Raw genomic sequence first — 26,284 nt, 5'->3', positions numbered from 1 at the left:
TTTCTTATTTTGAACATGTAAATCTTATAAAGGAGACTCAGTTCCATGTAAACGAGATGGACAATATCGTTATTTTGCTCTTGTAACTCATAATCATTTTAATACAAAGAACAGCGTTGCTGATGTTTTATTTTCAGACGTGGTGTTGAGACTTTACTAATTCGCATCTCATCCATGTGCCCTGCTAGGGAGGAAGGGCCCTCCTCTTTAGCAGGGATTGCAGTAGCAGCAGTAGCATAGTGGTAGATTAATTATTGTTCCTTTCTGTAAGTGTGAAATTATTTTTGTCGTCGTGTAATTTACAGAATGGGTTTATTTTTATTTCCAGATTTCTGATATGTTGTCACACAGGATTGATTTGAACATAATATTCAGTCAGCCAGCTTAGTTAGTGGTGTGGTGTTTGGCGCGCCTTTTTCCTTGGTAACATGAAGTGTGGTTTCATTTCTATAGAATGTTTTTAATTTTTGCATATGTTACTTTCTGCAATTAAATTCAATGACATTTATTCTGTCTTTTATTTTTACTCTCAGCTAAAGTGTATTAGCACAAACAGTGCATACTCCTTTGAAATAAACAGACCTACCCTAGGTTGACAAATAATGGTTGTGATTCAGTCATATTATCAGTGATTCAATCGGCTCAACACTTGTGTTTCCATCAATGCCAAAGGGGGGGATTGTTGATCAGTGGTTGTCATTGATGTCAACCCAAGCAGCACCAGGGGCTACCTTAATCTTGCATGGGAATTTTGACTTAACAACTTACTCTATTCTGATTCAAGGATCTTCTATATGGATTCTACTCGTCGAGATGTTTCCATTGATATATGGCACACCACGTAAGTCTTCACGATTTGAGAGATATTCATGTTTGAAGTTAGTAACCCCAGTTAGTGGGATAATGTTTTTTTTGCTCCTAAAATCCCTCCAACGTTCACTTGTTGAGGACCCTCTCAACTCAAGACCTTCATATAAATAGTGACCCTCATATCCTCCTCTAGTAGGGAGTTTGTGGCTTCAAACAAGTCATCGTGGCATTTTCAATATAACTTTTTTACTGTGAAGCTTCAGAAGCTGAAATTAAAACCCATTTGAGCTGAAATCTTGATGAACCTCGTGACCAAATTTCATATCTTGGTTCACTATATTTTCGGAGATATGATCTGAGGAAGTTAGGGTTTTTGCAGACTCCCGAATTCCATGTCAAATAGGTGATGTTGGAAAATCGTCAACTTTCTCCCTGAGCAATGGATTCAAATTCTATAAATAGTGAAAGAAAGAGGATAGGCTACAGTATTTTGGGTATTGGTTGCAGGGTCGAAGGTCGAAATAGTGACTTGTGGCACTTTGTACAAGTTTGCTCTACTAAACCAGTCTATAATCCGGTCATTGTGGGAGATTGGGCATAACTCTTTCTTGAAGAATCCAATCTTGATCAAACTTGTGGTGTTGGAAAGAGGACTCAGAGGGCTACCACAGGACAAAAGTGTAGACCCTGAAGATCTGAAATTACATAGATACAACATATTCAATATCGAGCTCCTAGAAGGCAAGAAAAAACATGCATTCAAGGATCACTGCAGTAAGGACCACACATCAACGGTCAATGGTAAGTCTCCTATAGCAAGGTATGTATAATTAGTGTTTACATTTGAATTTTGAGTATCATCTCTTACATATGTTTTTGCAGGACAACGTAAGTATATACAGGGTCTCAGTTATATCTCTATTTCTCTATATGTCACAGTTAGTTTTGATACCACATTTCGGATATCCTATTCTTGACACTACACATTTGATGCTACATATTCTTGATGCTACACCAAGTTTGCTAAATCTATATGATGTTGTAATTTCATGTTACATGTCTTGTCATAGTTGATAGAATGGTCTATGTTGTTGTACTTAGAACTTGCCCCATCACGAGTCTAAGGTTTGTCATGAGTTTTTATTGTATATATCTTTAGGTCAGTTTTGGATATAATCTTGCATAGAGTCCAAGCCTATATCAAGGGTGGGAGTCTTTGTCTACTACTGCAACAAGTCAACAACAAAAGTGACAAGTACACTTCAAGTACGCATTGTAATTTTAATTTGTATTTATTCATTATTATGAACTTACATGTGTTTTGTAGGCAAAGGTAAGTTGAAGGGTATTTTATTTTGTTTTGGGATTGGTTTTGCTAGGGAAATTTTTCATGTAGGTAGAAGGAGATTCAAGTACAACATCAAGCAAGAATTCAAGAGCAGAAGTATCAAAAAAAAAGAAGCATTGCAGTGGGACATCCTTGAAGACATGACAACCATCCAAATATAAGTATTGTTAAGGCCAAGAGTCATCATTGTCAAGATTGTAAAAGAGTCGTTCTACCTAGAGTCAAAGAGGCATTGTTGGGAGGTATAGGAGTCATTGTTGGGATGATGTCATGGTTAGGTTGCAAGTCTTAGAGTGATTGGGTATTTGGTCAAGTACACGAAAATCATTGTACATCTTATTGTATCATGGATTGTTGTCCCTAGTTCGGGAATCCACAGTTTTGTCTTATTTCAGTCATTAAAGGGTGGCGGGGAGGTGCTAGGCAGGTGTATGAAGTTGCCTACAAGTTGGGGCCTGTGAACACTTCAGGGTGGTAGGGTGGTGCTAGGTCGAGTTGTGGCTCGCTAGGGTGTTGGGGAATCCATTCAATTGATTACTGAAGAAACCAGGGCGTTGGAGCGTCCTTCTAGTGGGAGCTGGAGAAGAATGCTTTTCTAGAATTCTAGGAAGTTGTTGCTTTCATTTCAGTTGGGGCTAAATATTAGAGAATTTATTATAAAAGCGTTCGGTGTTTTTTGACCCTGAGGGGGTTTTCCACCTAAAATTCTTGTGCCTACTATGTTATTTTATTTACTGTTATCACTGCATAAACATTAATAATAATTGAAGATTAACTAATGCTCTGAAAAGATTTAAAAGTGCTAATTGCTAAGGAACACTGATTCACCTCCCCTCTCAGTATTTCCAACATGAAGTTGATATTTCGGGCTAGAGGTATAAGTTACATATTTTGGCCTATTTTTTATCCTTCCTTACATTTCTTTCCTATGAAATTATTCTTGAGTAGGCTATTTTGACCAAGTATTCCCTTAAGCCCATTGTTCTACACCTCAATTCATCCTCTCCCTCCTAACAATTACAAATTAGCACTCTTTTACATACTTTCCATAAGGAAGCTTTAAATTTCCATAGGGATTTTAGTTGCCAAGGATTAGGGAGTTTCCAATTTCAAATTTTCCATGCTCTAATCTCCTCTTCCCTTGTTTCCTCCCAATATTGATTGATATGGAATCAATATCTACTTTCAAAATTGAGTTGGCATCCTTCAAATCCTTGTAGTTTTGTAAAGCTTTTCTCATGCATTCTCCCAAAAAAAATTATCTTACAATCTCTAGTTCCCCAATAACTTTGCTCCTATACTAATTTTAGGCCTCATCAGGGGCTTTCCCAAATGAAATACCCTCTTGGGAAGGAGTTTGATCTCCAAATGTCTTCCTGTAGAACACTCTCAACATATTTATCTCCCCAATCAAAAGCCGCATTGCTAACTTTTCCTTAAACCATCTCCATATTATTTTTCCATGTAGATATATGTTGAAGAACTTTGATTTCTTGATGCTACTCTAAGTTTTGGTTTTGCATACTTTTCTATGCTACTAAGGTCCATATTTTGTCTACTAAGGGGCCCCCCTTAGAAAATCCTTTTACAAATTTTCAATTTCCTTGATGACCTTGGTTGGGGCTACTAAGGCTAAAAAAGCATAGATTGATATGGCTTGCACAGTTGTTCTAATAAGCAAAATTCCCCCGACCACATAATAGAACCTAAAGGTCATATGATCCAACTTGCCACTGAGTTTGACAATAATTTATTCTTAGGGCATATTACACTCAGAATTTTCTATTGACATGTCACCCAATAATTATTGGGAAGGGAGGATCTAGGGAATTTTACGGTCTAACTAATGTGATTTTGGACAACTGGATAGGTGTTGAAAAAAAAAATATATATATTTATCCTCATTGATCATCTCTCACAATGCCCAAAAGAGTGGCTTTCCTCATTTCCTTGGCCTCCTTAATTATCACCTCTCCTATGAGGTGAGTCCCATCCACAAACTGCAAAATTGACATTGCCTCTAAGCAATCTATAATATTCATGCCTCTAATTTCTTCATTTTCTTTCATTTTATTGATGATTCTACTAAGACCTTATTATGATAAGAATAAAAGGTAAGGTGATGGGATCCCTCTTCTAATCCCCAACTTGGACTAAACTTTAATGGGAATTGCCAAGGCTCCATTAACTAAGATAGAGAAGAAAGTTGATGTTACATAATAATTGACCTAATTGATCCAATTGTCATCAAATCCAAAGGCTTTACACACTTGAGTAATGAAGTGCCAATTTAACCTATTCTATGTAGTTTACATGTCCAACTTGATAAGCATTCCAATTCTCCTTTGTGCTTTCAAAGAACGGATCATCTCTTGGATGGTGTTTATGCCATCCAAAATATGCCTTCCCACCACAACCTTCTTGTTCCTTTGATATCGGTTTCTCTAAGATTCCTTTTAATCTATTAGCCATCACCTTGGTGATTAACTTGTAAACAATGTTACATAAGGCTATTGGGCAGAATTTATCAGTGGTGAGGGCTTCAGAATATTTTGAGATAATGGTTAAGAAAGTGGAATTTAGGGCCTTAAATACATTTCATACCTGTATAGACTCTTTCACTACTTGCCACAGATCATTTCAAATAGTTTCTCATCACTCTTGAAAAAAAGTCCAAGGGAAATCATTTTGAACCAGGGCTTTGCCACTAGCCAAATAAAATATTTTTATTTTATAATATATTTGATAATGGTCATATCTTGTATTACAGAACATAAGACTTTCTGTTATGTGTGGTTAATAAAGTAAAATGACTATTGTTAATTAAGTCACATGCATTTTACATTTCGTAGGAGGTTGGTTAGTTTATATCTCTCCCATGGGGCATCTCTATGTAACGACATTTACACATTGAATTATATCAATAGATCTCTCTCATCTCTCTCTACCAGTGTTATGTGTATGTTATGTGCAACTTTAATATGGTATCAAAGCTAAGCGTTGGCATCTAGCAGCTCAGAGTCATGATAAAGATGTTGGCAAAAAATGCAATGTGGCAACATATTATATAAATTTTCCTTAACTTCAAAATTTGCTCGCGAACTTAGTTAATCTTCTTGTCTTCTGTAGTTAGATCTCATTAAATTTTGGTATGTTTTATGCTTAAGAGCAATTTACTTCAATTTTCTTGTTAGCCCAATATCAATGACAATTTAGCAAACACATTAGCATGATAGTAAAATGCAGATAGAACATAAACATAAACAGTAGAAGACAAGAGGACACAAGATGTGGCACCAGCCAGGGACAAACCCCAATGTGGGGAAACCCTTGATCAATTCTTCTTATATTCTTCAATAGTTCAGTAGAGAGATAGAGATAGAGTACAATGATTTAAAGTCAATACTGACTTGCCAAATAGGAGAATAAACATTAGAGATCTTCACCATGAAGATGACACAATGAGGTTTCAATTCTGACACCAAGGGCTGAGGATTTCTATACAGCAGATGATAGCCCTAGAACAACTCAACCAATCACACATTGTACTGTGGCCTTCCTTCCATAACACCCTCTTTCCTTTGTTGCATCACCAGATTATGTCAAAGCTGCTAATCTAGCACCTTTTACATGTTGCAAGGACTGGTGCTTTTCTTGGCAAATTTGGTCACTGGTTAGGGCACAAACTCTGACTGCTACAGCACCCTAAATACACCCAACAGCCCACCTATTGATTGCAACTTTCCTTCACACAGTCCCTCCAACTATACGCTGCCTCATAGGGTTGTTATCCCCCCTAAACACAACTCGTAAAGGCCTCCAACTACTGGCTATGGCCTGCGGCCTAGCCCAGCAATGGACTATAACTTCGGTCCCCTTAATCAATGCCCCAAACAACCCTTAAACAACAGACCCTTGCTCCTCTTTTTTGCGGCTTCTTCTGCCCTGCAAACCGAGCTCAAGAACAACCCTATCATGCCTAAATAGCCCTGAAATAGACCATGTTATCACCTACAACAATGTGGCTTTATCACAAAATTACCGCGCTGATTTTCTAGATTCCTTCACATTGTTGTAGGACTCCTAGGTCTCCACTTCTTCTTGTTTCTTAGGGTCACTTCCTAGTTGTGTATTAGGGCTCCACAAACTGCGGCTTTAGGCCTTCTTATGTTGCAGATTAGGGCCTTCATGGACTATGTATTGAGCCTCTTCCTAGCTGTGGATTAAGCCTCCTTAGACTGTGGCTAGATTTCCCTCTTAGAATTGCTAGGGCTCTCCTTCAACTACGTCTAAGTCTCCTCTTTACTTGCAGCTAGGGCTTCTTCATGATTGTGGCTTGATCTCCTTTAGGATAGCGGTTAGGGCACCTTCTTCAACTATGGCTTGGGCTTCTCTACTTGACCTTTCCTTCCACCAAACCCAAATGAGTGGAGAGAGATCATGAGAGATGTGTGTGTAGCAAATGACTTGAGGCCTCCTCTATTTAAATGCAACGTTGAGGTTGAGTTGGGTGTTATTTGGTTGTTGGTCGACCTTGACAAATTGTTAAATAATATAAATAAATTCATATCTCCATAAGTACATGTCAGAATCAGATGATCTTTAGATCAATCCTACACCTCTCAGAGAGAAGAATCTAAGAAAAATATCAGTTTCCATAAATAAGATTACCCACATGGATTTTGGCCCTAGTTTCCAATTTTAACACTCCTCAAATAGGGAGAACTCCATTTGCTAATCCATCTGCCAGTCTGTACTATCTCTACCATCAATGCACTGCTTTCCACTGCTCTGCTGAACTATGAAGAAGAAGAAGTGATCGAGAATGTATCATACCATTCTCTACAGACCAGAATTCAGTCCCATATAAAGAGAGTGTCTCATACCATTCTTACTTATCTGAAATCAGTTCCAAATAAAGAGAGTGTCTCATACCACTCTTACTGATCCGAAATCAGTTCCAAATAAAGAGTGTGTCTCGTACCACTCTTACTGACCCAAATTCAATTCCAATTGATCCCAGATTAGTATCATCCTAGCATAGGGAGTACGATAGTACACGATGCATCCATCGGTATTACTATGGTCCCTATCCTCATTTCCCTACTCATTGGCTAGAGGAGAGGTACTTCCCATGAGTCCTAGACTGCATGGGTATGATTTCTCAGTAGGAGAAGGATGAACCACTCATCCTACCTACATGTCTCCATGGGGTATCCCAGGGGAAGGCTGAACCACTCACCCTGTACACAAAAAATCACTAGGGGAAGGTTGAACCACTCACCCTATGATTGTGTCTCAACAGGAGAAGGATGAACCACTCATCCTGCCTACATAGCATACCATTAGGGGAAGGCTGAACCACTCACCCTATGGTTGCTCATCGCTCCAAGAAGTACCTAAAGCCCCTCGGAGCTCCCAGAGCTCAATATCCATATCATACAGGACCTTCAGGAGAGGGTCTCTCCATGATTCCTAGTCGTTCTTGGAAAGTCAAGAATTTGACCTTTCCCTAGGGCTTCGTCAAAATATCGATGACCTGCACATAAGTCCCAATGTGATGGAACCTTATTGCTCCTCATTGTACCATACCCGGATAAAGTGGTACCTGATGTCTATGTGTTTTGAACGATCATGAAATACAGTATTCTCCGACAATTGAATCCCACTCTGGTTGTCACAGAGGATCACGGTGGTATCCATCACATGTCCAAACAGCACACTGAAGAGCTTTCTCAACCAGACAACTTCACAGGAGGCCATACTCACAACTATGTATCCGGCCTCAGCGGTGCTCAAAGAAACCGACTTCTTCTTCCTGCTCATCCAGCATATCGAAGTATAACCCAAAGAGAAACAACACTTAGAAGTGCTTTTGTGATCCACCATACTGCCTGCCCAATCAGTATTAGCATAACCATGCAACTTCACAGCTCCGGCAGTGTATCTCAGTCCATGAGTAATTGTGCCCAGAAGATATCTCAAAAGATTCTTGGCACCAATCCAATGTGAGTGATGAGGCTCAACCATATATTGGCTCAACATGCTAACTGCAAAACATATAACCGGATGGGAGTTCACCAAGAACATCAGTGCTCCTATGAGTTGCTGATACTCAGAAGCATTTCCTAATTCAGGGCCGGTAACACAACCGCATAACTTCTTAAAGTTAAGTTCCATTGGGGTAGTCACAGGCTTGCAGTCCACCATTCCAAATTCAGAATCCAACTCCCTCCTACGTTTGTAAATGAGAGGGTCTGCACCTGTCAAAAAGAGGTCATCCATATAAAGCACCAATATGAGAGGTCTATCATCCACAACCTTAAGGAAAAGGTTTGGATCAGCTTCACTCCTAGTGAATCTCAGCTTCATCAGATAGTTGTCAATCCTCTCACACCAAGCCCAGGGTGTTTGCTTCAAACCATAGAGAGCTTTCTTCAACCTGCAAATATGAGATTCCTGATCATGAACCTCAAACCCCTCGGGTTGTTCCACATCTGTGGTCTTGCTATTACTTGTAAGTTTTCCCTTGGTACATCCTAGACATATACATTCATGCTCTTCTTTGAACTTAGGCTTCCCTGTCACCATCTATCTCGCATCGAGTAGGGCCTTACAATGAATATGGGCAGACCTCTAGTGCCATTGAAGAGATGTGTCACACGACATGGTCCCCAATGGACTCCCTGCAACTTGATACAAAGTGCCAACCCTGAACCTAAGAGTAAAAGCATCTTTAAAATTCATTTTCCAAACATGTACCTTTCCATTGATGAATGCCACCTTATAACCTTTGTCTTCCATTGCCGAAATGGACACCAAATTCTTCTTGAGATCAAGTACGTATAGAACTTCTTGTAAATGAAGCGTGTTACCATGATTCAATTGAAGGGTAACCTTCCCTACACCCTTTACGAGATGGGTGGCATCGTCTCCAAGAATAATCTCCAAGTTTGATTCCTTCTCTATTAGATTAGAGAGAGCTTCCTTGTATCTAGTGAAGTACCTTGAAGCACCACTATCAATAAGCCAATTTCCCAAAGAGTCCAGAGGAGAGGTAGTGGAGAGGGCCGATATAAGATAATACTCCTTTTGCTTATCAAAAACAACATTTGATTCTTCGTACTTGGAGTTCCTGGCTTTCTTGGAGGGTCGAACATTTCCTTGATGTACTGCATTCCTTTTTCCTTTTCCATTGTACCTACCATTCCTTCAATCATTGAAGTTTCCCCTAAAATGATCATGATCATCATCATGTGATGTGTCCCTTCTATTTGGAAACTCCCTCACATAGTGGCCAAACTTATTGCAAACAAATCACCTGCCCTTCCTTCCACCCTTAGATCTGGGCTTTCCATTGAAGTGACCTTTAGAACCTGCATTATTTCTCTTTTTGGCATGAGCGGAGAAAGCAGTGGGGTTGCCTCTATTAGAAGGCATTTCTAGCTCCACCATTTGTGTTTCTTCCTGAATGCATCTTGACATCAATTCTTCAAATCTTGGGATTCGATCATTATTGAGAATAGTGGTTCTAAATATATACCACTCGGGTGGGAGTCCTCCAAGGGTAGTGATAGTAACTTCCCTTGAACATGCTTACCAATCTATCATAGATCTCCTTAGAGGTGTTTAGATCGGAGATGTAGGCCACTAGACGCTTGTCAATGGAATCTCTAATAATCTTCTTTGCTTTGACTTCACCCTTGATGCACTTGTTCTTTGTAGCAGTCGGTGCATTTGATGGAGGCTCGAGGATTTTACCCTTCACATAATCCAACACTTCTTGTTCTTCCAATGTCAGATCAAGAGACATCTTCCATCTGTGATAGTCAGACTTTTCACGAAGCTTGTCTTCAGCCGGGAAGTGGGATGAGGAACCCATTGAGCCTTTGACCTTGTCCAACTATCTTCAGTGATTGCTCTTTCACTCTTGCTTGGGCTTTGCCTTCACCTCAACTTTGATACCATATCAAATTTTGGTATGTTCTATGTTTAAGAGCAATTTAATTCAATTTTCTTGTTAGCCCAATACCAATGACAGTTTAGCAATCACATTAGCATGATAGTAAAATGCAGATAGAACATAAACATAAACAGTAGAAGAAAATCCAAGACAAGAGGACACAAGATGTGGCACCAACCAGGGACAACGCCCAATGTGGGGAAACCCTTGATCAATTCTTCTTATATTCTTCAATAGTTCAGCAGAGAGATAGAGATAGAGTACAATGATTTAAAGTCAATACTGACTTGCCAAATAGGAGATCAAACATCAGAGATCTTCACCATGAAGATGACACAATGAGGTTGCAATTCTGACACCAAGGACTGAAGATTTCTATACAGCAGATGATAGCCCTAGAACAACTCAACCAATCACCCAAAGTATTGCAGCTTTCCTTCCATAAGACCCTCCTTCCTTTGCTACATCACAGATTATGTCAAAGTTGCTAATCTGGCACCTTTTACATGCTGCAAGGACTGGTGCTTTTCTTGGCAAATCTGGTCATTGGTTAGGGCACAAACTCTGACTGCTACAGCACCCTAAATACACCCAACAGCCCACCTATTGACTACGGCTTTCCTTCACACAGTCCCTCCAACTATACGTTGCCTCATAGGGTTGCTATCCTCCCTGAACGCAGCTCCTAAAGGCCTCCAACTGTTGGCTATGGCCTGCGGCCTAGCCCAGCAGTGGACTGTAACTTCGGTCCCCTCAATCAGTGCCCCAAACAGTCCTTAAACAACAGACCCTTGCTCCTCTTTTCTGCGGCTTCTTCTGCCCTGCAAACCGAGCTCAAGAACAGCCCTATCATGCCCAAATAGCCCTGAAATAGACCATGCTGTCACCTACAGCAATGTGGCTTTATCACATAATTACCACGCTAATTTTCTAGATTCCTTCACGTTGTTGTAGGACTCCTTTTGTTGCGGCTAGGTCCACACTTCTTGTTGCGTCTTAGGGTCACTTTCTAGTTGTGTATTAGGGCTCCACAGACTGCGGCTTTAGGCCTTCTTATGCTGCGGATTAGGGCCTTCATGGACTGTGTATTGAGCCTCTTCCTAGTTGCGATTAAGCCTCCTTAGACTGCAGCTAGATTTCCCTCTTAATGCATCTAGGTCTCTCCTTCAACTGCGTCTAAGTCTCCTCTTTACCTGTGGCTAGAGATTCTTCATGATTGTGGCTTGATCTCCTTTAGGACAGCGATTAGGGCACCTTCTTCAACTGCAGCTAGGACTTCTCTACTTGACCTCTCCTTCCACCAAACCCAAACGAGTGGAGAGAGATCATGAGAGATGTGTGTGTAGCAAATGACTTGAGGCCTCTATTTAAATGCAACGTTGAAGTTGAGTTGGGGGTTATTTGACAAGTTGTTAAATAATATAAATAAATTCATATCTCCATAAATACATGTTGGAATTGAATGATATTTAGATCAATCCTACACCTCTCAGAGAGAGGAATCCAAGAAAAATATCAGCTGCCATAAATAAGATGACCCACATGGAGTTTGGCCCTAGTTGCCAATTTTAACAGATTTTTTCATCAAACAAATATCAAGAACAAAACAATAACAATAGAGGACACATAAATTAGGCTCTCAGCGAAGGAAAAACCCCTCCAAGGGGAAATCCCAAAAAACTATTCTCTTCTTATAGAATCTACTTCCAATGAGACAAAGACCCAATCCCTAGACCTAGTCCTTCTCCTAGTACCAAGTCAGCCCTTCCAACAAGTTTGTCTTTGACTCTACACCAACCAACTTCAACCTACAATTTTGACCTACAAGCTTCAATACTGCAACTTGACTTGCAATTTTCATCCTGCAATTTCAACTCTTGTTTCTACTACAGAAACCCTAGTTTAGCTTCCTCTTGAGACCTTCCTAGAGCAAGAAAACTCTTTCCAAGGTCAACGAACTCAAGATAAGGTATTCTTCTTCCCAACAACAAGACACTGCACTTCATCCTACTGCAACACAATCTTGTAATTTTGGCCCTTCTTGGAAGCTGCGAAAACGCTAATCCTTTGCACGTAAAACTTTATTCTTGAGATCGAACTACTTGAGTGAGTGAGTGTTAAATGAGGTCGAGTTGCTTCTTTAAATAGCCTTCCCAAGGGGTCAAATTCTCTCCTTTAGGCTGACTTGTAACTTTAGCAGTTTCTATGACTTTCTAGACTCAAAATAAATTATTTTTCCAATTACATTTTGCCTAGAAGTGTCTTATAAAAATGATGTTGACTCCTTTGACTCATGACAATAAATCCTAAGACCTAACAAACCCTAGAAGTATGAATAACATGCTTGACTAGGAGGTATTCATAATGGTACAAGCAGTACAATATCATTCTCAAATGGAAGAGTTCTTATAAGAAGAGTTGGATTGATAAGCCAATCGTAAGCATCATCATTATGACCAGCATTATCTTTGAGGCCTAACTAGACAAGCTTTTATTTCATTAAAGAGCATCATGCTGGGACACGTTATGTGTGATACCGCACTACCTCTTCAAGGCACATACCCCATCTAAATGTTCACAAGGTATGTCCTTTTAGGACTATTCTTATCTTAGATCTCTAATCCTGAGTCCTCAAAGAATATCGGTCCTCTTCAACTACTCTTATCTTGAATATGTCCCATCCTCAAAGAGTGTCAGTCCCTTTCCTTTCTTGGATGCTTTATCCTCAAGGAAACTGTAGATGCTTATCCAATTCTCCACCATTCCTTCTCCATTATCTGAAGAAGAGAATGCACATGTGATGTCCAATATCACTCCCTCTCAACTAGAGAGGATATTCCTATTCTCCTTTTAACTTGAGAATAGAACCTTTCTCCTATTCAAGGAGACTCCTTTTACTCTCTCTCATAACCAAAGGAGATCCAAACTTCCTTTCTATTTGGGAAGTTAATGCCACAGGCCTTATAACTTGTCTTCATAAGAGTATCATCTACCAATTCCTCATAGTTGTTGGGCTCCCTCTTTTCTTTGCATCTCATCGTATCGAGTCTGCTTCCTTTCAAGGTATCATGGAGCCATCTTCACTCTTCAATCTTGTGACAGGTTCCAGGTCATTCTTCTTGCTCATCACTTCCATCTTCGTCATCATAGATGAAGGCATTGTATTGAGCCTTTCCAAACTTCAAGCTTCCCCATGAAAGTGATCTTCCTTTTTACCTTCAGGTTATCTTTTCGCACTACTACCTTTCAATCCCAAGATAAGCATATCTTGGCTTCATAGTTGCCAAGTACAAGATATTGAGCTTCCCTCAATATTCTATTTCCATCCATACAGTTTGAACTTGCCTCAATTATCATCATATATTCCTGCAACATTCTTCTAGGTAGCAAAATAATGTATTAACCAGATAACCAACAGTAATCAAAATCAGACTAACCTCACCATGATGACTTTGTCATCCAAACATCAACATCCTCAAGGTCCATCTCCACTCGAATATTCTTTTATGCATCAAAGTGCCCAAGGATCGAACTTGATTACCAAGTTACAACTTTTTCTTTCGAAGATTAACTAGGATGATAATCATTATTCTAGTCTATAGAAAGTCTTAATTCTTTATAAATCCTTAAGTAAGTCAAATCCTTTTCTTACAAACATCATATAATCATTCTAAGCATGTTACAAGATTCTACATACATGAATCTTAACCAAGAGTCACTTTCAATGTGTATTATTAAGTTTCATATTCCATCATCTAGCTGTGTATATCTCATAATGAGCCTTCAACCTGACCCATTGCATTCCTTCATCCCTTCAAAAGTATTGTTTCCACATTACATGGAATGTATACCAAACTTGTCATTATGCCTCTCCCAAGAACCTTCCAAGATGATGGTTCTTCCAAGATCATAATGATCCTACTTTAGCAAGATGACTATCTCTAACATAATGTTAGATAATACCCAGATGAACAATATGAAAAATGGTCTATCTATCTTCTTAAAGACTAGATGATTCTTACAAAGCAACTTAACCAAATAGACTCTACATATGCTATTGTCACATGCTTCTTTCTATGATTTTACAACAATATTCTCCTAAAGTAAATAATAATGCATACTCTTCTAAATAAAAGACCAATTTTTACAAAGAACCTGACAAACAAGATTCCTCCTCTAATAGTAGATATCTTTTATTTCTTCTTTCTTCGGCTTCTTCTCAGGTTCACTTGTTTCCTTATCTATATGAGCCTCACTTCTTTCCTCTTGTTGTTCTATAGGATAGGACAATCCCTCTTATAATGTCCATACCCATTACACTTGAAGCATTGAACCTTCGACATATCTTTCTTCTTGGACTTTCCAAACTTCCTCTTCTTCATCTTCTTGATTCGAGCTAGATAGGCCTGAGATTGTTCATCTGACCCAATGGAATCCTTCACTTTGATCTTGGACTCTTCCAAAATGCATTGTGCCCACAACTCATCAAATGGAGTTGAATCTTTGTTGTAGTAGATGTTGGTTGCAAAGTTGCTCCATTCCGGTGGCAATGCATTTAGTTCACAAATGGTCATTTCTGAGTCAAAAATAGTCTCCCCTAGCCCTTGCAAGTGATCTCTTAATTGAGATATCTTCATGAGAAAGAATGCCATGTCCTCATCCTTTGACTTCTTCATTTTATAGAGCTTATTATGCAAAGACGTCTTTTGTCCAAATGTACTTATAGAGTACAAGTTCACTAGCTTATTGTACATAGCCTTGGAAGTTTTCAAATTTGCAACAAATGGAACAAGAGGATCCTTGATGGATTCAACTATGATCCTTTGAGCCCTTACTTCCCCTTTCTTGTACTTTTATAGTTCTTGAGTGTTGTATTTGCTTGGTTCACTAAATTCATCAGTAATATAACCCATTACTTCATGTTTAGTGAGTGTCAAGTCAATCCTTTTCTTCCATGCTAGGTAATTTGATGCTCCAACGAGCTTAGTGCTCTCCTCGCATAAAAAACCCATATTCTTCAAAGATGATACCAAGATCCCTTTTGATGCTTCCTTCAAATATGCCTTTCAATGAGCCTTTATCTAATCTCCTTCTTTCAAGAGACATCCTTGTAATCTCCCTATCAAGCCTTCCTTTGATGAGAGCTTGATGTAACCTTGATCTTCTTCAATGTAGAAACCCTCATTTCAAATTTGTAGGTTGATGAGCCCCTGAAATGGGTAATTATATGGGCTCATTCAGCCTCCTAATTCGACTTAATCCACCATTCTCATTAGTTTATTGCATGTTTTTTATTAAATTTATGCTAATAGAGTGAATTGGGTTAGTCATTATGCCAAAAAGTCTAATGTGTGTTTTATGCAGATTTTTGGTCAATTTTGAGACAAAATCAAAGGTTTAATGAGGACTTGGCAGCCAAATTCGTGGAAGAACAAGGGAGAGGATTTGTAGGAAGGTGTCCCCTTCACTTATGAGCCCTTACCTCGAATTCTCCATCAGAACTCGGAGCACAAAGCCAAGGGACAGCCAAGCAAGTCAAGTAGGATTGTTGTTATCTTCAGTTCCAGGAAGCCGAGTTGCTTGACTTTAGGAGGACTATTGGAGGTCCCCATTTGTATAAATAAGAAGGCTTAGGGACTCAGTTCAGTTAATCAGATGTTAGTTAGATTTTAGTCAGTAGGTTAGTCATTTTGTTAGTCTATTTTCGCACTTTAGTGCAGCTCTGTATCAACACATTTTCGAGCTTTTTCTTGTAGACAGTTTTTGGGATGTAACTATTATTTTTTTATCAATAAAGATGAATCCAGCTTTGCACCAGCTCTAATCTTTCTTAGGAGGCTGTAGCTCTTGGGGTTGGGCCCAACCCAAGTGCCAGTACCTCCTTTATGTACTTTTATGTGTCTTTGCTGCATTCATAGAATAATTTCTGTTATTTAGGTTAAAATCTTGCTTTGTTACTTAGGTTGTTTTTGATGATTAAAGTAGCTTTTCATGCTTCAAGTTGATTTGATAGTTTGGTAAAGGAAAAGATCTGCAAAAAGGCCATCAAGCAATCCTTGATCTCATCTCTCCCTCCTTGGGACCATGAGCTGAGACCAAGGCATACTTGCTGCCACAAAAACATTGTTTTTTCCTCTTCATGCAATTACTAGTGTTAGATTTTTAGTTAGGAAAGTTGATACCAGTTGTACTTGCATGCTTACGATCTGTTCTTGCTTAGTTTCCATAGTTATCTTGCATGATTTCCTGTGTTAAACCTTCTGTTCATCATGTCTCTGGTTTTTAGGTCAGATTAAGTCAAAATAGCTAGATCTTTGATTTTCCTAGTCTTTGTTCGATCAGTTTTGGAGAATAGTGTGCAGAACACCTGTAATACCTCCCTGCCTATCCTTCCTCCATCATACAACCTGCTCCAACCCCTAATCCAGGATTCCTTCCCTTCATTTGCCACACTTTCCCACTTTGCCCTAATTTCTACATTCTTGTGCAACATCGCTCCTTCCATCCTTGAACGAATCCAACCACCTTAATCACTCCTTAGCTTCATTCACCAGGTCCTAGACCCCTTCACATCCTCATCCAACCTCCATTTCCACTTTCCCACCGTTTTTCCACCATCAACCCTCCAAAATCCTCTTTCGGATCTTCCTGTAGAACCCCTGCAGACTTCCTGTAGAAGTTCACGTGAGCGGTTTTTCGAGATTTGAACACTGTGAAACTCTCTGGAAGGGTGCTAGGGACCCCTTAGGCCCTCTTCTCACCTTCCCAACCTCATGCAAGCACCTACTCCATTTCCTTTCGCCAATCAACCTCTGCACAGTCAAAAATAGTTAAATCACATGCATAATAATTCTGAAAGATTACTCAAAAATACAAAAATATGCTTTTTCCATATTTTCCTTCAAAAGTAGCTTAGTCACATGCATTTTACATTTCCAAGAGTCAATGACATCCATTCCCACCGCTTTCATCTCTTTTCTTGCACCAGTAGGGCTAGTCGGTAAAACTAGGGTTTGCTAGGGATTGTGTTTCTTTTCAGCTTTCAGCTTCTTTCTGCAAGTAGACTAACCTCCTTTGACTTAACTTTCATCCATCACAGTTAAAAGCTTCTTCTAAGAGCTCATAGAAGTTGGCTTAAGCTCCTAGCAGACTTGTGCCAGCTGATCAAGTGACAGCCTGCGGCAAGAGCTAGTACTTGTGCATATAGCACCGTCGCTTCCAAGTTTGTTACGAACAACCAGGTTGATAAAAGTAAAGAAAGGAGTCCCAGGAGTTGCAGCATCATTGCTGCAATATTGGGGCCCACCATCTTTTTGGTGCCGTTGCCGGGGAAGCGTCAGAGTATTTGTGATTGCTTCTTTTCTTCTATTTTCTACTGCAACCTTCTGCTAAGTAGTTTATTTCAGCAAGAGTAGAGTAGTTGTTTCATTTCCATTCTGCAATTTCATTTCCGCAAAAGTAGATTAGACATTTCCTGCTTTCCTAGACTAGCATTTCAATTCTGCAAGCGTAGATTAGCATTTCAATTCTGCAAGCGTAGCTTAGCATTTCATTTCTGCAATTTCATTTCAGCAGCATAGATTAGTCATTTCCTGCTTTCATTTCAATTCTGCAATTTCATTTCAGCAGCATAGATTAGTCATTTCTTGCTTTCATTTCAATTCCGTAATTTCATTTCAACAAGCGTACATTAGCATTTCCTGCTTTCATTTCAATTCTGCAATCTCATTTCAGCAACATAGATTAGTCCTTCCCTGCTTTCATTTCAATTCTGCTTTTTCATTTCAGCAAGATAGATCTTAGTTAGCTGCAGTTCAATCTATTTTAGTTTTTGCAGGTACAAGCAGGAAAAAAACAAAAATCAACCAAAAAGATTTCCTTTCATGCCTTGTAGGAATAGAGATAAGTCATAAAAATGTTTGCACAACACCCCCACTGCTTCACATAGCCAACTTTCTCTCTTCTTCGATGGCTGTAATTAAGAAGAACCCCTAGGTGGACAGCAAGATATATTTGAAGAACCTCTAGGGGAGAAGAAGAAGAAAACATTCCTCTAGAGCCCATGGTTGAAACCAGAAATGTTGGGAGTAGTGCCTTTTCTTCCAACTCATCCCTTTATGTTGGAAAAGATGAATGCGAAAATATGATGGAAGATTTCAAGAGCAAGATGAGGCAGTTTCTTGCCATGCAATTGGATACCTTGCAGATCCAAAGGAAGCAAGAGGAAGCTGAGAGGGCTTTGGCTATCTTTTGTCCTAGGTGCACTAGAAAGCATCCTAGGAACGAATGTCCATTGCACTCCATAGAAGTGTGTTTTGTCTGTGAAAAAGATCATCCTACGAATCAGTGCCCTTCCTTGCCCGGACTTGAAGCTGCATATCAGAGGGCCAAAGGAGCCATTGAACCACTCTATTTCATGAACCGCAGGAGGCCACATGGACCCATACCTTACCTGCAGGGAATGCAAAGGACATCCCAAACCTATTACAACCCTTATCAAGCCACTTCCATGCCTTCTTGGGGTCCCCTTGCTCATCCTTCCTGGTCCACACCCCCTCCTTAGTCGTATCCATCTCAATATCATGCTTAACCAGCTACTCATCCATTTCACCCCTATGCTCAGCCACAACCTCAGTGGAATGCACCTCATCAGGGGTGGAGGCCCCAGTACAACTCTCCTCCCGCTCCTTTGCCTCCACCACCTGCTCAACCGCAACCATCGCCTCCTGCTCCACCAAGGTAGCCCCAAATGCCTACTCAACCGAACCCGAACCCAAATAACAGGCAGGCTTAGCAAGTATATAGTGGGAAACCACCTGCCCAACCACAACCCCATCCACATCCATCTCAAATATACACCCCCACTCAACTACCCGTACCACCATTTCCAAACCCGCACATTGGAGTAGCTCAACCCAATTACAATGCTGAGGCACAACATTTCCAAACAACTCCTTTTGAGCTCAATGATATTCACCATAGCTCAGGAAGAGTATTGCAAGAAAGAGATTATATTGATATCATTGAAGGACCACATCCAACAGAAGAAGATGCAAAAGAGAAGAGAAAAGAACCATGGGCTGCACTTGACAAAGAGAAGACAACAAAATCAGAGATCAAAAGAGCTCCCTCATGGTTACCATCAAATCCTCCATGTGTTCAAGAGAAAAATCAGCAAAAAGAGGGAGATGAGAAGGTCATGGTAGAAGGTGACATGAAGAATGATCCAAATCAACAAAAGGACCAAGGATATCAGAGCTATATTGAGATATGGTTCCAGATGGTCACTAAGTTGCAGCAATACTCTCTTCCTTAGCTATGCTTGATCCCTTCAAATTCAAATCATTTGGTCTCTGAAATCTGGATAACTGTCAAAGCATGCATTTCAAGTCTCCACATCATTTTGTCTATCCTCTCGATCTGCAGATGGCTCCATTGGAAGTATTTTTATACTTGAAAATGATTTTGTTTTTCAAGTAGGGTAGGGTAGGAAAAAATAAAAAATGAAAATAAGAGAAAAATAAAAATCTAAGGTGAAAACCTCCTTGGAGGCACCTCAGATTGGCTCATTGATTGAAAACCTCCATGAGGCGGTCAATGGGTTGGAAAGAAGAGAAAAGAAAAAGAGAATAAGATCCCTGGGTGAAAACCTCCCTTGGAGGCGCCCAGGGCAGGCAATTAGGGTGAAAACCTCCATGAGGCACCCTAGTTGTTTTCAAAAAAAGAAAAAAAGAAAGAAGAAAAGAGAAAAAGAAAAATAAACCTAATTTCTGTTGAATAATTGCAGGTTGCAGGAAGGACATTGCAGGTTAGGAGGATTGCACAAAACAAAGACAGAGGTCAGCACTAGGCTGCAAGCATCCCTCACAATCCATTCCTCCATGACCACTACCCTTTCCCAAGATTTGGTCTCATTCGGACTGAGATTTCACCTTCTATAGGAAGTTTTGTGTCTTCTACAGGAAGATCCTGTAGAGCCTGCAAACAAGCCAAAATTGATCTCCGAAGAGGACCCAAAGGTTGGGAATCTATCCATGAGGCCTGTAAACATCCCTGTTTCCACCCATCACCATATGTCACCTTTTCCCATCTCCGTACACCTCCATTGCACTCATTTTTTTATGTTCCTGCACAGTCACACACAGAAATCCTGTTTTCTTCATACTGCCAGCAAAAACTCCTTAATGACAAATCAAGCAGCAGTTTTTCACTCACCATACCTATTACCCTCTGTCTAGATTCCTCATCAGCTGAGACCCAAGTCTGCATTACAGCCCAAGCTCATTTTTTCCTTACTGTGCAAAAACTACAGAATGCTCTGATACAAAAATACATAGAGCAGAAATTTGTTTTTTCCCTAACTTGAAAACCGTGCATCCATTTAAAAAATTGTTTTATGGGGAGTTGTATAGGGATGATGGCAACATGCCCAAGCAATTTCAGCCAATTCCAGTGCACGGTTTCCAAGAAATCAGCCTCCATCACCTTCAGCCATTTTTGCATTTTCTCCATATCCGTGCATCCATTTCAAAACTTGTTTCATGGGGAGATGCATATGGGTGATAGTAACCTGCCCAAGCAATTTTAGCCAATTCCAGTGCACGGTTTCTGAGAAATTGACCTCTGTCACCTTCAGCCATTTTCAGTTTTTCTCGAAATTTGTTCATCCATTGACCACAATTTTGCTATGGGAGGTGCATAACGATGATAGAAACATGCTCAAAAAAATTCAGGTCAATCCGATCTATCGTTTGGGAGCTATGGAGAAAACAAGTCATTGTCTTGCAAAAATCTAGCATCAGCAGCATGAGGGTGCAAATTTGAAGGTGGAAGCAGGCTCCTGCAGCTTAGATCCAGCCAGAGGATACCTGCACAAGAAAAATAGCCACGTATCAGCAACTAGACAAGCATGCATCCACAGAAACAAAGGCATGCAACAGAAGGAAAGGCCACAACACCTCACAGCAAACGCATTCGACTTCTAGGTAAGTGACTAAACCCGTTCCTCTGTTGCATGAATGTAATTTAAGAACTACATGGACAGTGAGATGGTTGTGATTAAACAAGATCGGTGGCCAGCTAACTAGCCACCCTCGTCCAATTCAAACAGTGCCTTGTCCAGCTCTACAGCGCTCAACCGAAAATCATACAGCATACGTGTATAGTCAACTAACGTGAAATTTAAAAAACAAGTAGTGACAGATGTTTTGAACTCCAACGCAATTGATGTCAAGTGATTAACAGGCAGAGAACATACAATTCATAATAACATTGTAGTGGGGACCGACGGTCTGCATGGGGCCAACGTGCACTTGGCCAGCTCACCCTCAATCAATAGAAGTCTCCATAAACAGCCAATCGAACTCATCTTTGAAATACTCTCACCACCGTTGTTTCCATTTTATCCTCGTCCCTGCAGCTGCAACAAGCTCTATACCACCTCCATAGTAGTGAACCAGTCGTTCTCGGCCATTTTTCAAAACCCTCCCGCTTATCGGCATTCTACAGGAAGTTGTAACAGTTCTACAGGAGCAGGAACAACGTCTACAGGAAGGTTTTTACAGGAAAGGCAGAGAACAGCTCTGCAGAAAGAAAACCTGGGATTTTCGTCGAAATTCAAGCTCAAAATGAGGTGGGATCGGGAAAACTTCTCTGTGCATGATTTGTTTGAGTAAGGTGGTGAATTAAACACGGCATTAGAATGAAAAAAGAGAGTGAAAGTCTGCCTGCACATTGAAAAAAGTGAAAAGTCTGCCTGCATATTTTCTCTGAGTTCTACACAGTTCTCTGTTTTTTTTCCCTCTGCATTCGAAGTCTGTCTTCTTCTTTCTCACATTCTTCTGAAAAGAGAGATGCAACCATAGGAACTAAGCCTGTTTGAAAAAATGAATTTGCAAGACTGTCCACTCTCTAAAAGAAAAAAACTGTGTTATTTGCTCTTTGTTCTGTCAAAAAAATTGATTTATTTTCAAAAACTGAGAAGCAAATTCAGGTTGGAAAAGTTTGAAGAGAGGAAAAATTGCAAATTGTTGTTGTGAAAAAAACACGAAAAATTCCAGGAGCAGTAACAGGTTCTACAGGAGCACCTACAGCCAGTTCTACAGGAGGGGCAGTGAGTTGTCTTTTTTAGAAGAAAACATGGGTTTTTGCAAAATTTCTGGCTTCAGGAGGTAGGTTCCATGCATACCCACCTTGATTATCAATATGTGGAAGGAATGATATCATTTTAAGGAAGGATTAAACCTGAAAAAGAAGAGTAATTGCATTCAAAATTTCTGCCTATTAAAAAAAAAAAAACAGTTTTATCTGTTGCATGTTTCTGCAGAAGAAGTGATACAATTTTAGGGAAGAATTAAGCTTGAAGAAGGGAGAAATTGCATTAAAAAAAAAGGGCTACCTGTTTCTTAGAAAAAACACAGTTTACCTATCTCCCCGTTTTCTTCAAAATTCTTGTCTCCATCCCTACATTTGGTGTTCAGAAGGGGTATAAGCACAATGGCAGAAGGATTCATAGACTCCAGCATTAAGTTTAACGCAGGGAGTCCAGATCAGCTGGCTCACCGTGGGATAATTAAAATTTTAGTGGAAGAAGCCCTCCATACATTCAAACTCCCTATAGCATGGGAAGTCTTCAAAAACATGACAGCAGAAGGTGACATAAAATCCCTCACCTATGATATCAGTCCTTCTGACAGTGAGGAAGAAGAGTAGAAAGGGGGAGAAGATGAAGCAACTGATGACTTAGCAGGAATAGAAGAGGAGAAGGATGAAGAGACAGAAGGAGGAGAAAAAGAGGAAGCAGAGGCAAAACAATGAAAAGGGTCCCCTGAGACTCTGGAAAGCGAGGCAGCAGCTGGTCTCACTGCCCTGAGCACACCAATTAAGCCAAAAGAAAGAGAAAAAGGCAGGCCTCCATGTATTTTAAGGCCAGGAAAAGCACAAGAATTCAAACAAGCAGAATAGGAGGAGCAGTGGAAGGACATGGACAAGAAGGCAGAATTTTATGGCACACATGAGCAGACCACTTCAGAAGCTTGGGATGATAGGGAGGCCACCAGGGCCATCAAAAATGAAGAGATAGCTTAGTTGCTCAGAGGATGAGCAACACCTTCAGTGGGGGGTGATGATGAGCCCCATAAATGGGTAATTATATGGGCTCATTCAGCCTCCTAATTCGACTTAATCCACCATTCTTATTAGTTTATTGCATGTTTTTTATTATATTTATGCTAATAGAGTGAATTGGGTTAGTCGTTATGCCAAAAAGTCTAATGTGTGCTTTATGCAGATTTTTGGTCAATTTTGAGACAAAATCAAAGGTTTAATGAGCACTTGGCAGCAAAATTCATGGAAGAACAAGGGAAAGGATTTGTAGGAAGTTGTCCCCTTCATTTATGATCCCTTACCTCAAATTCTTCATCAGAACTCGGAGCACAAAGCTAAGGGGTAGCCAAGCAAGTCAAGTAGGATTGTTGTTATCTTCAGTTCCAAGAAGCCGAGTTGCTTGACTTTAGGAGGACTGTTGGAGGTCCCCATTTGTATAAATAAGAAAGCTTAGGGCCTCAGTTCAGTTAGTCAGATGTTAGTTAGATTTTAGTCAATAGGTTAGTCATTTTGTTAGTCTATTTTCGCACTTTAGTGCAGCTCTGTATCAGCACATTTTCGAGCTTTTTCTTGTAGACAGTTTTTGGGATGTAGCTATTATTTTTTTATCAATAAAGATGAATCCAATTTTGCACCAGCTCTAATTTTTCTTAGGAGGCTGTAGCTCTTGGGGTTGGGCCCAACCCAAGTGCTAATACCTCCTTTGTGTACTTTTATGTGTCTTTGCTGCATTCATAGAATAATTTCTGTTATTTAGGTTAAAATCTTACTTTGTTACTTAGGTTGTTTTTTATGATTAAAGTAGTTTTCTTACTTCAGGTTGATTTGACAGTTTGGTAAAGGAAAAGATCTGCAAAAAAGTCATCAAGAAATCCTTGATCTCATCTCTCCCTCCTTGGGACCATGAGCTGAGACCAAGGCATACTTGCTGCCACGAAAACACTGTTTTTGCCTCTTCATGCAAGTGCTAGTGTTAGATTTTTAGTTAGGAAAGTTGATACCAGTTGTACTTGCATGTTTAAGATCTGTTCTTGCTTAGTTTCCATAGTTATCTTGCATGATTTCCTGTGTAAAACCCTTTTTTCATCATGTTTCTGGTTTTTAGGTCAGATTAGGTCAAAATAGCTAGATCTTTGGTTTTCCTAGTCTTTGTTCGATCAGTTTTGGATAATAGTGTGCAGAACACCTATAATACCTCCCTGCCTATCCTTCCTCCATCATACAACCTGCTCCAACCCCTAATCCAGGATTCCTTCCCTTCATTTGCCACACTTTCCTGCTTTGCCCTAATTTCTACATTCTTTTGCAACATCGCTTCTTCCATCCTTGAACGAGTCCAACCACCTTAATCACTCCTTAGCTTCATTCACCAGATCCTAGACCCCTTCATATCCTCATCCAACCTCCATTTCCACTTTCCCACTGTTTTTCCACCATTAACCCTCCAAAATCCTCTTTCAGATCTTCCTGTAGAACATCCTGTAGAACCCTTGCGGACTTCCTGTAGAACATCCTGTAGAACCCTTGCAGAGTTTCTGTAAAAGTTCACGTGAGGTTTTTCGAGATCTGAACACTATGAAACTCTCTGGAATGGTGCTAGGGACCCCTTAGGCCCTCTTCTCACCTTCCCAACCTCCTACAAGCACCTACTCCATTTCCTTTCGCCAATCAACCTCTGCACAGTCAAAAATAGTTAAAGCACATGCATAATAATTCTGAAAGATTACTCAAAAATACAAAAAGATGCTTTTTCCATATTTTCCTTCAGAAGTAGCTTAGTCACATGCATTTTACATTTCCAAGAGTCAATGGCATCCATTCCCACCGCTTTCATCTCTTTTCTTGCACCAGTAGGGCTAGTCGGTAAAACTAGGGTTTGCTAGGGTTTGTGTTTCTTTTCAGCTTTCAGCTTCTTTCTGCAAGTAGACTAACCTCTTTTGAGTTAACTTTCGTCCATCACAGTTAAAAGCTTCTTCTAAGAGCTCATAGAAGTTGGCTTAAGCTCCTAGCAAACTTGTGCCAACTGATCAAGTGACAGCCTGTGGCAAGAGCTAGTACTTGTGCATATAACACCGTCGCTTTCAAGTTTGTTACAAACAACCGGGTTGATAAAAGTAAAGAAAGGAGTCCCAGGAGTTGCATCATTATTGCTGCAATACTAGGGCCCACCATAGGTCTTCCACAAATGATCATCTTTGACACAAGCAAACCCTTCTTCTTGATTAACAATCTTTCTACTTCTTGTGTCCCTCCAGTTTCCTTCTAGTTCACCTTAGCTCTGGTACCATGTTGGAAAAAATGCAATGTGGCAGCGTATTATAACAATTTTCCTTAACCTTAATATTTGTTTGTGAACTTAGTTAATCTTCGTGTCTTCTTTAGTTAGATCTTTTCATCAAACAAATATCAAGAATGAAACAGTAACAATAAAGGACATAGAAATTAGGCTCCCGACCAGGGCAAAACCCCTTCAAGGGGAAAACCCGAAAAACTCCTCTTATTATAGAATATGCTTCCAATGAGACAAAGACCCAATCCATTAACCTAGTCCTTCTCCTAGTACCAAGTCAACCCTTCCAACAAGTCCTTCCTTGATTCTGCACCAACCAACTTCAACCTGCAATTTTGACCTGACAGCTTCAATACCGCAACTCAACCTGCAATTTTGGCCCTTGTTGCTACTGCAAAAACCCTAGTTCAACTTCCTCTTGAGACCTTCCTAGAGCAACACAGCTCTTTCCAAGGTCAACGAGGTCAATATAGGGTATTCTTCTTCCCAACAAAAAGATATTGTACTTCGTCCTACTGCAACACAGTCTTGCAATTTCGATCCCGCTTGGAAGTTGCAAAAACCCTAATCCTTTGCATGTGTGAGAGAGATTGAGCCCAAAAAAAAAAATTCGTCATTCCTTTCTTCTTTTAGACCTTTGCTCTCTTCTTCCTTTACTTCCTAGCTATGGATCAAACTTTCTTCTTGAGATCGATCTACTTGAGTGAGTGAGTGCTAAATGAGATTGAACTACTTCTTTAAATAGCCTCCCCAAGGGGTCGAATTTCCT

The sequence above is a fragment of the Pinus tabuliformis genome, chromosome X (genome assembly GCF_031772625.1).
Source record: "Pinus tabuliformis cultivar Carrire ecotype Pingquan chromosome X, CPIR1, whole genome shotgun sequence".
NCBI classification, from domain to species: Eukaryota; Viridiplantae; Streptophyta; class Pinopsida; order Pinales; family Pinaceae; genus Pinus; species Pinus tabuliformis.
This window is presented reverse-complemented; position numbering follows the sequence as displayed.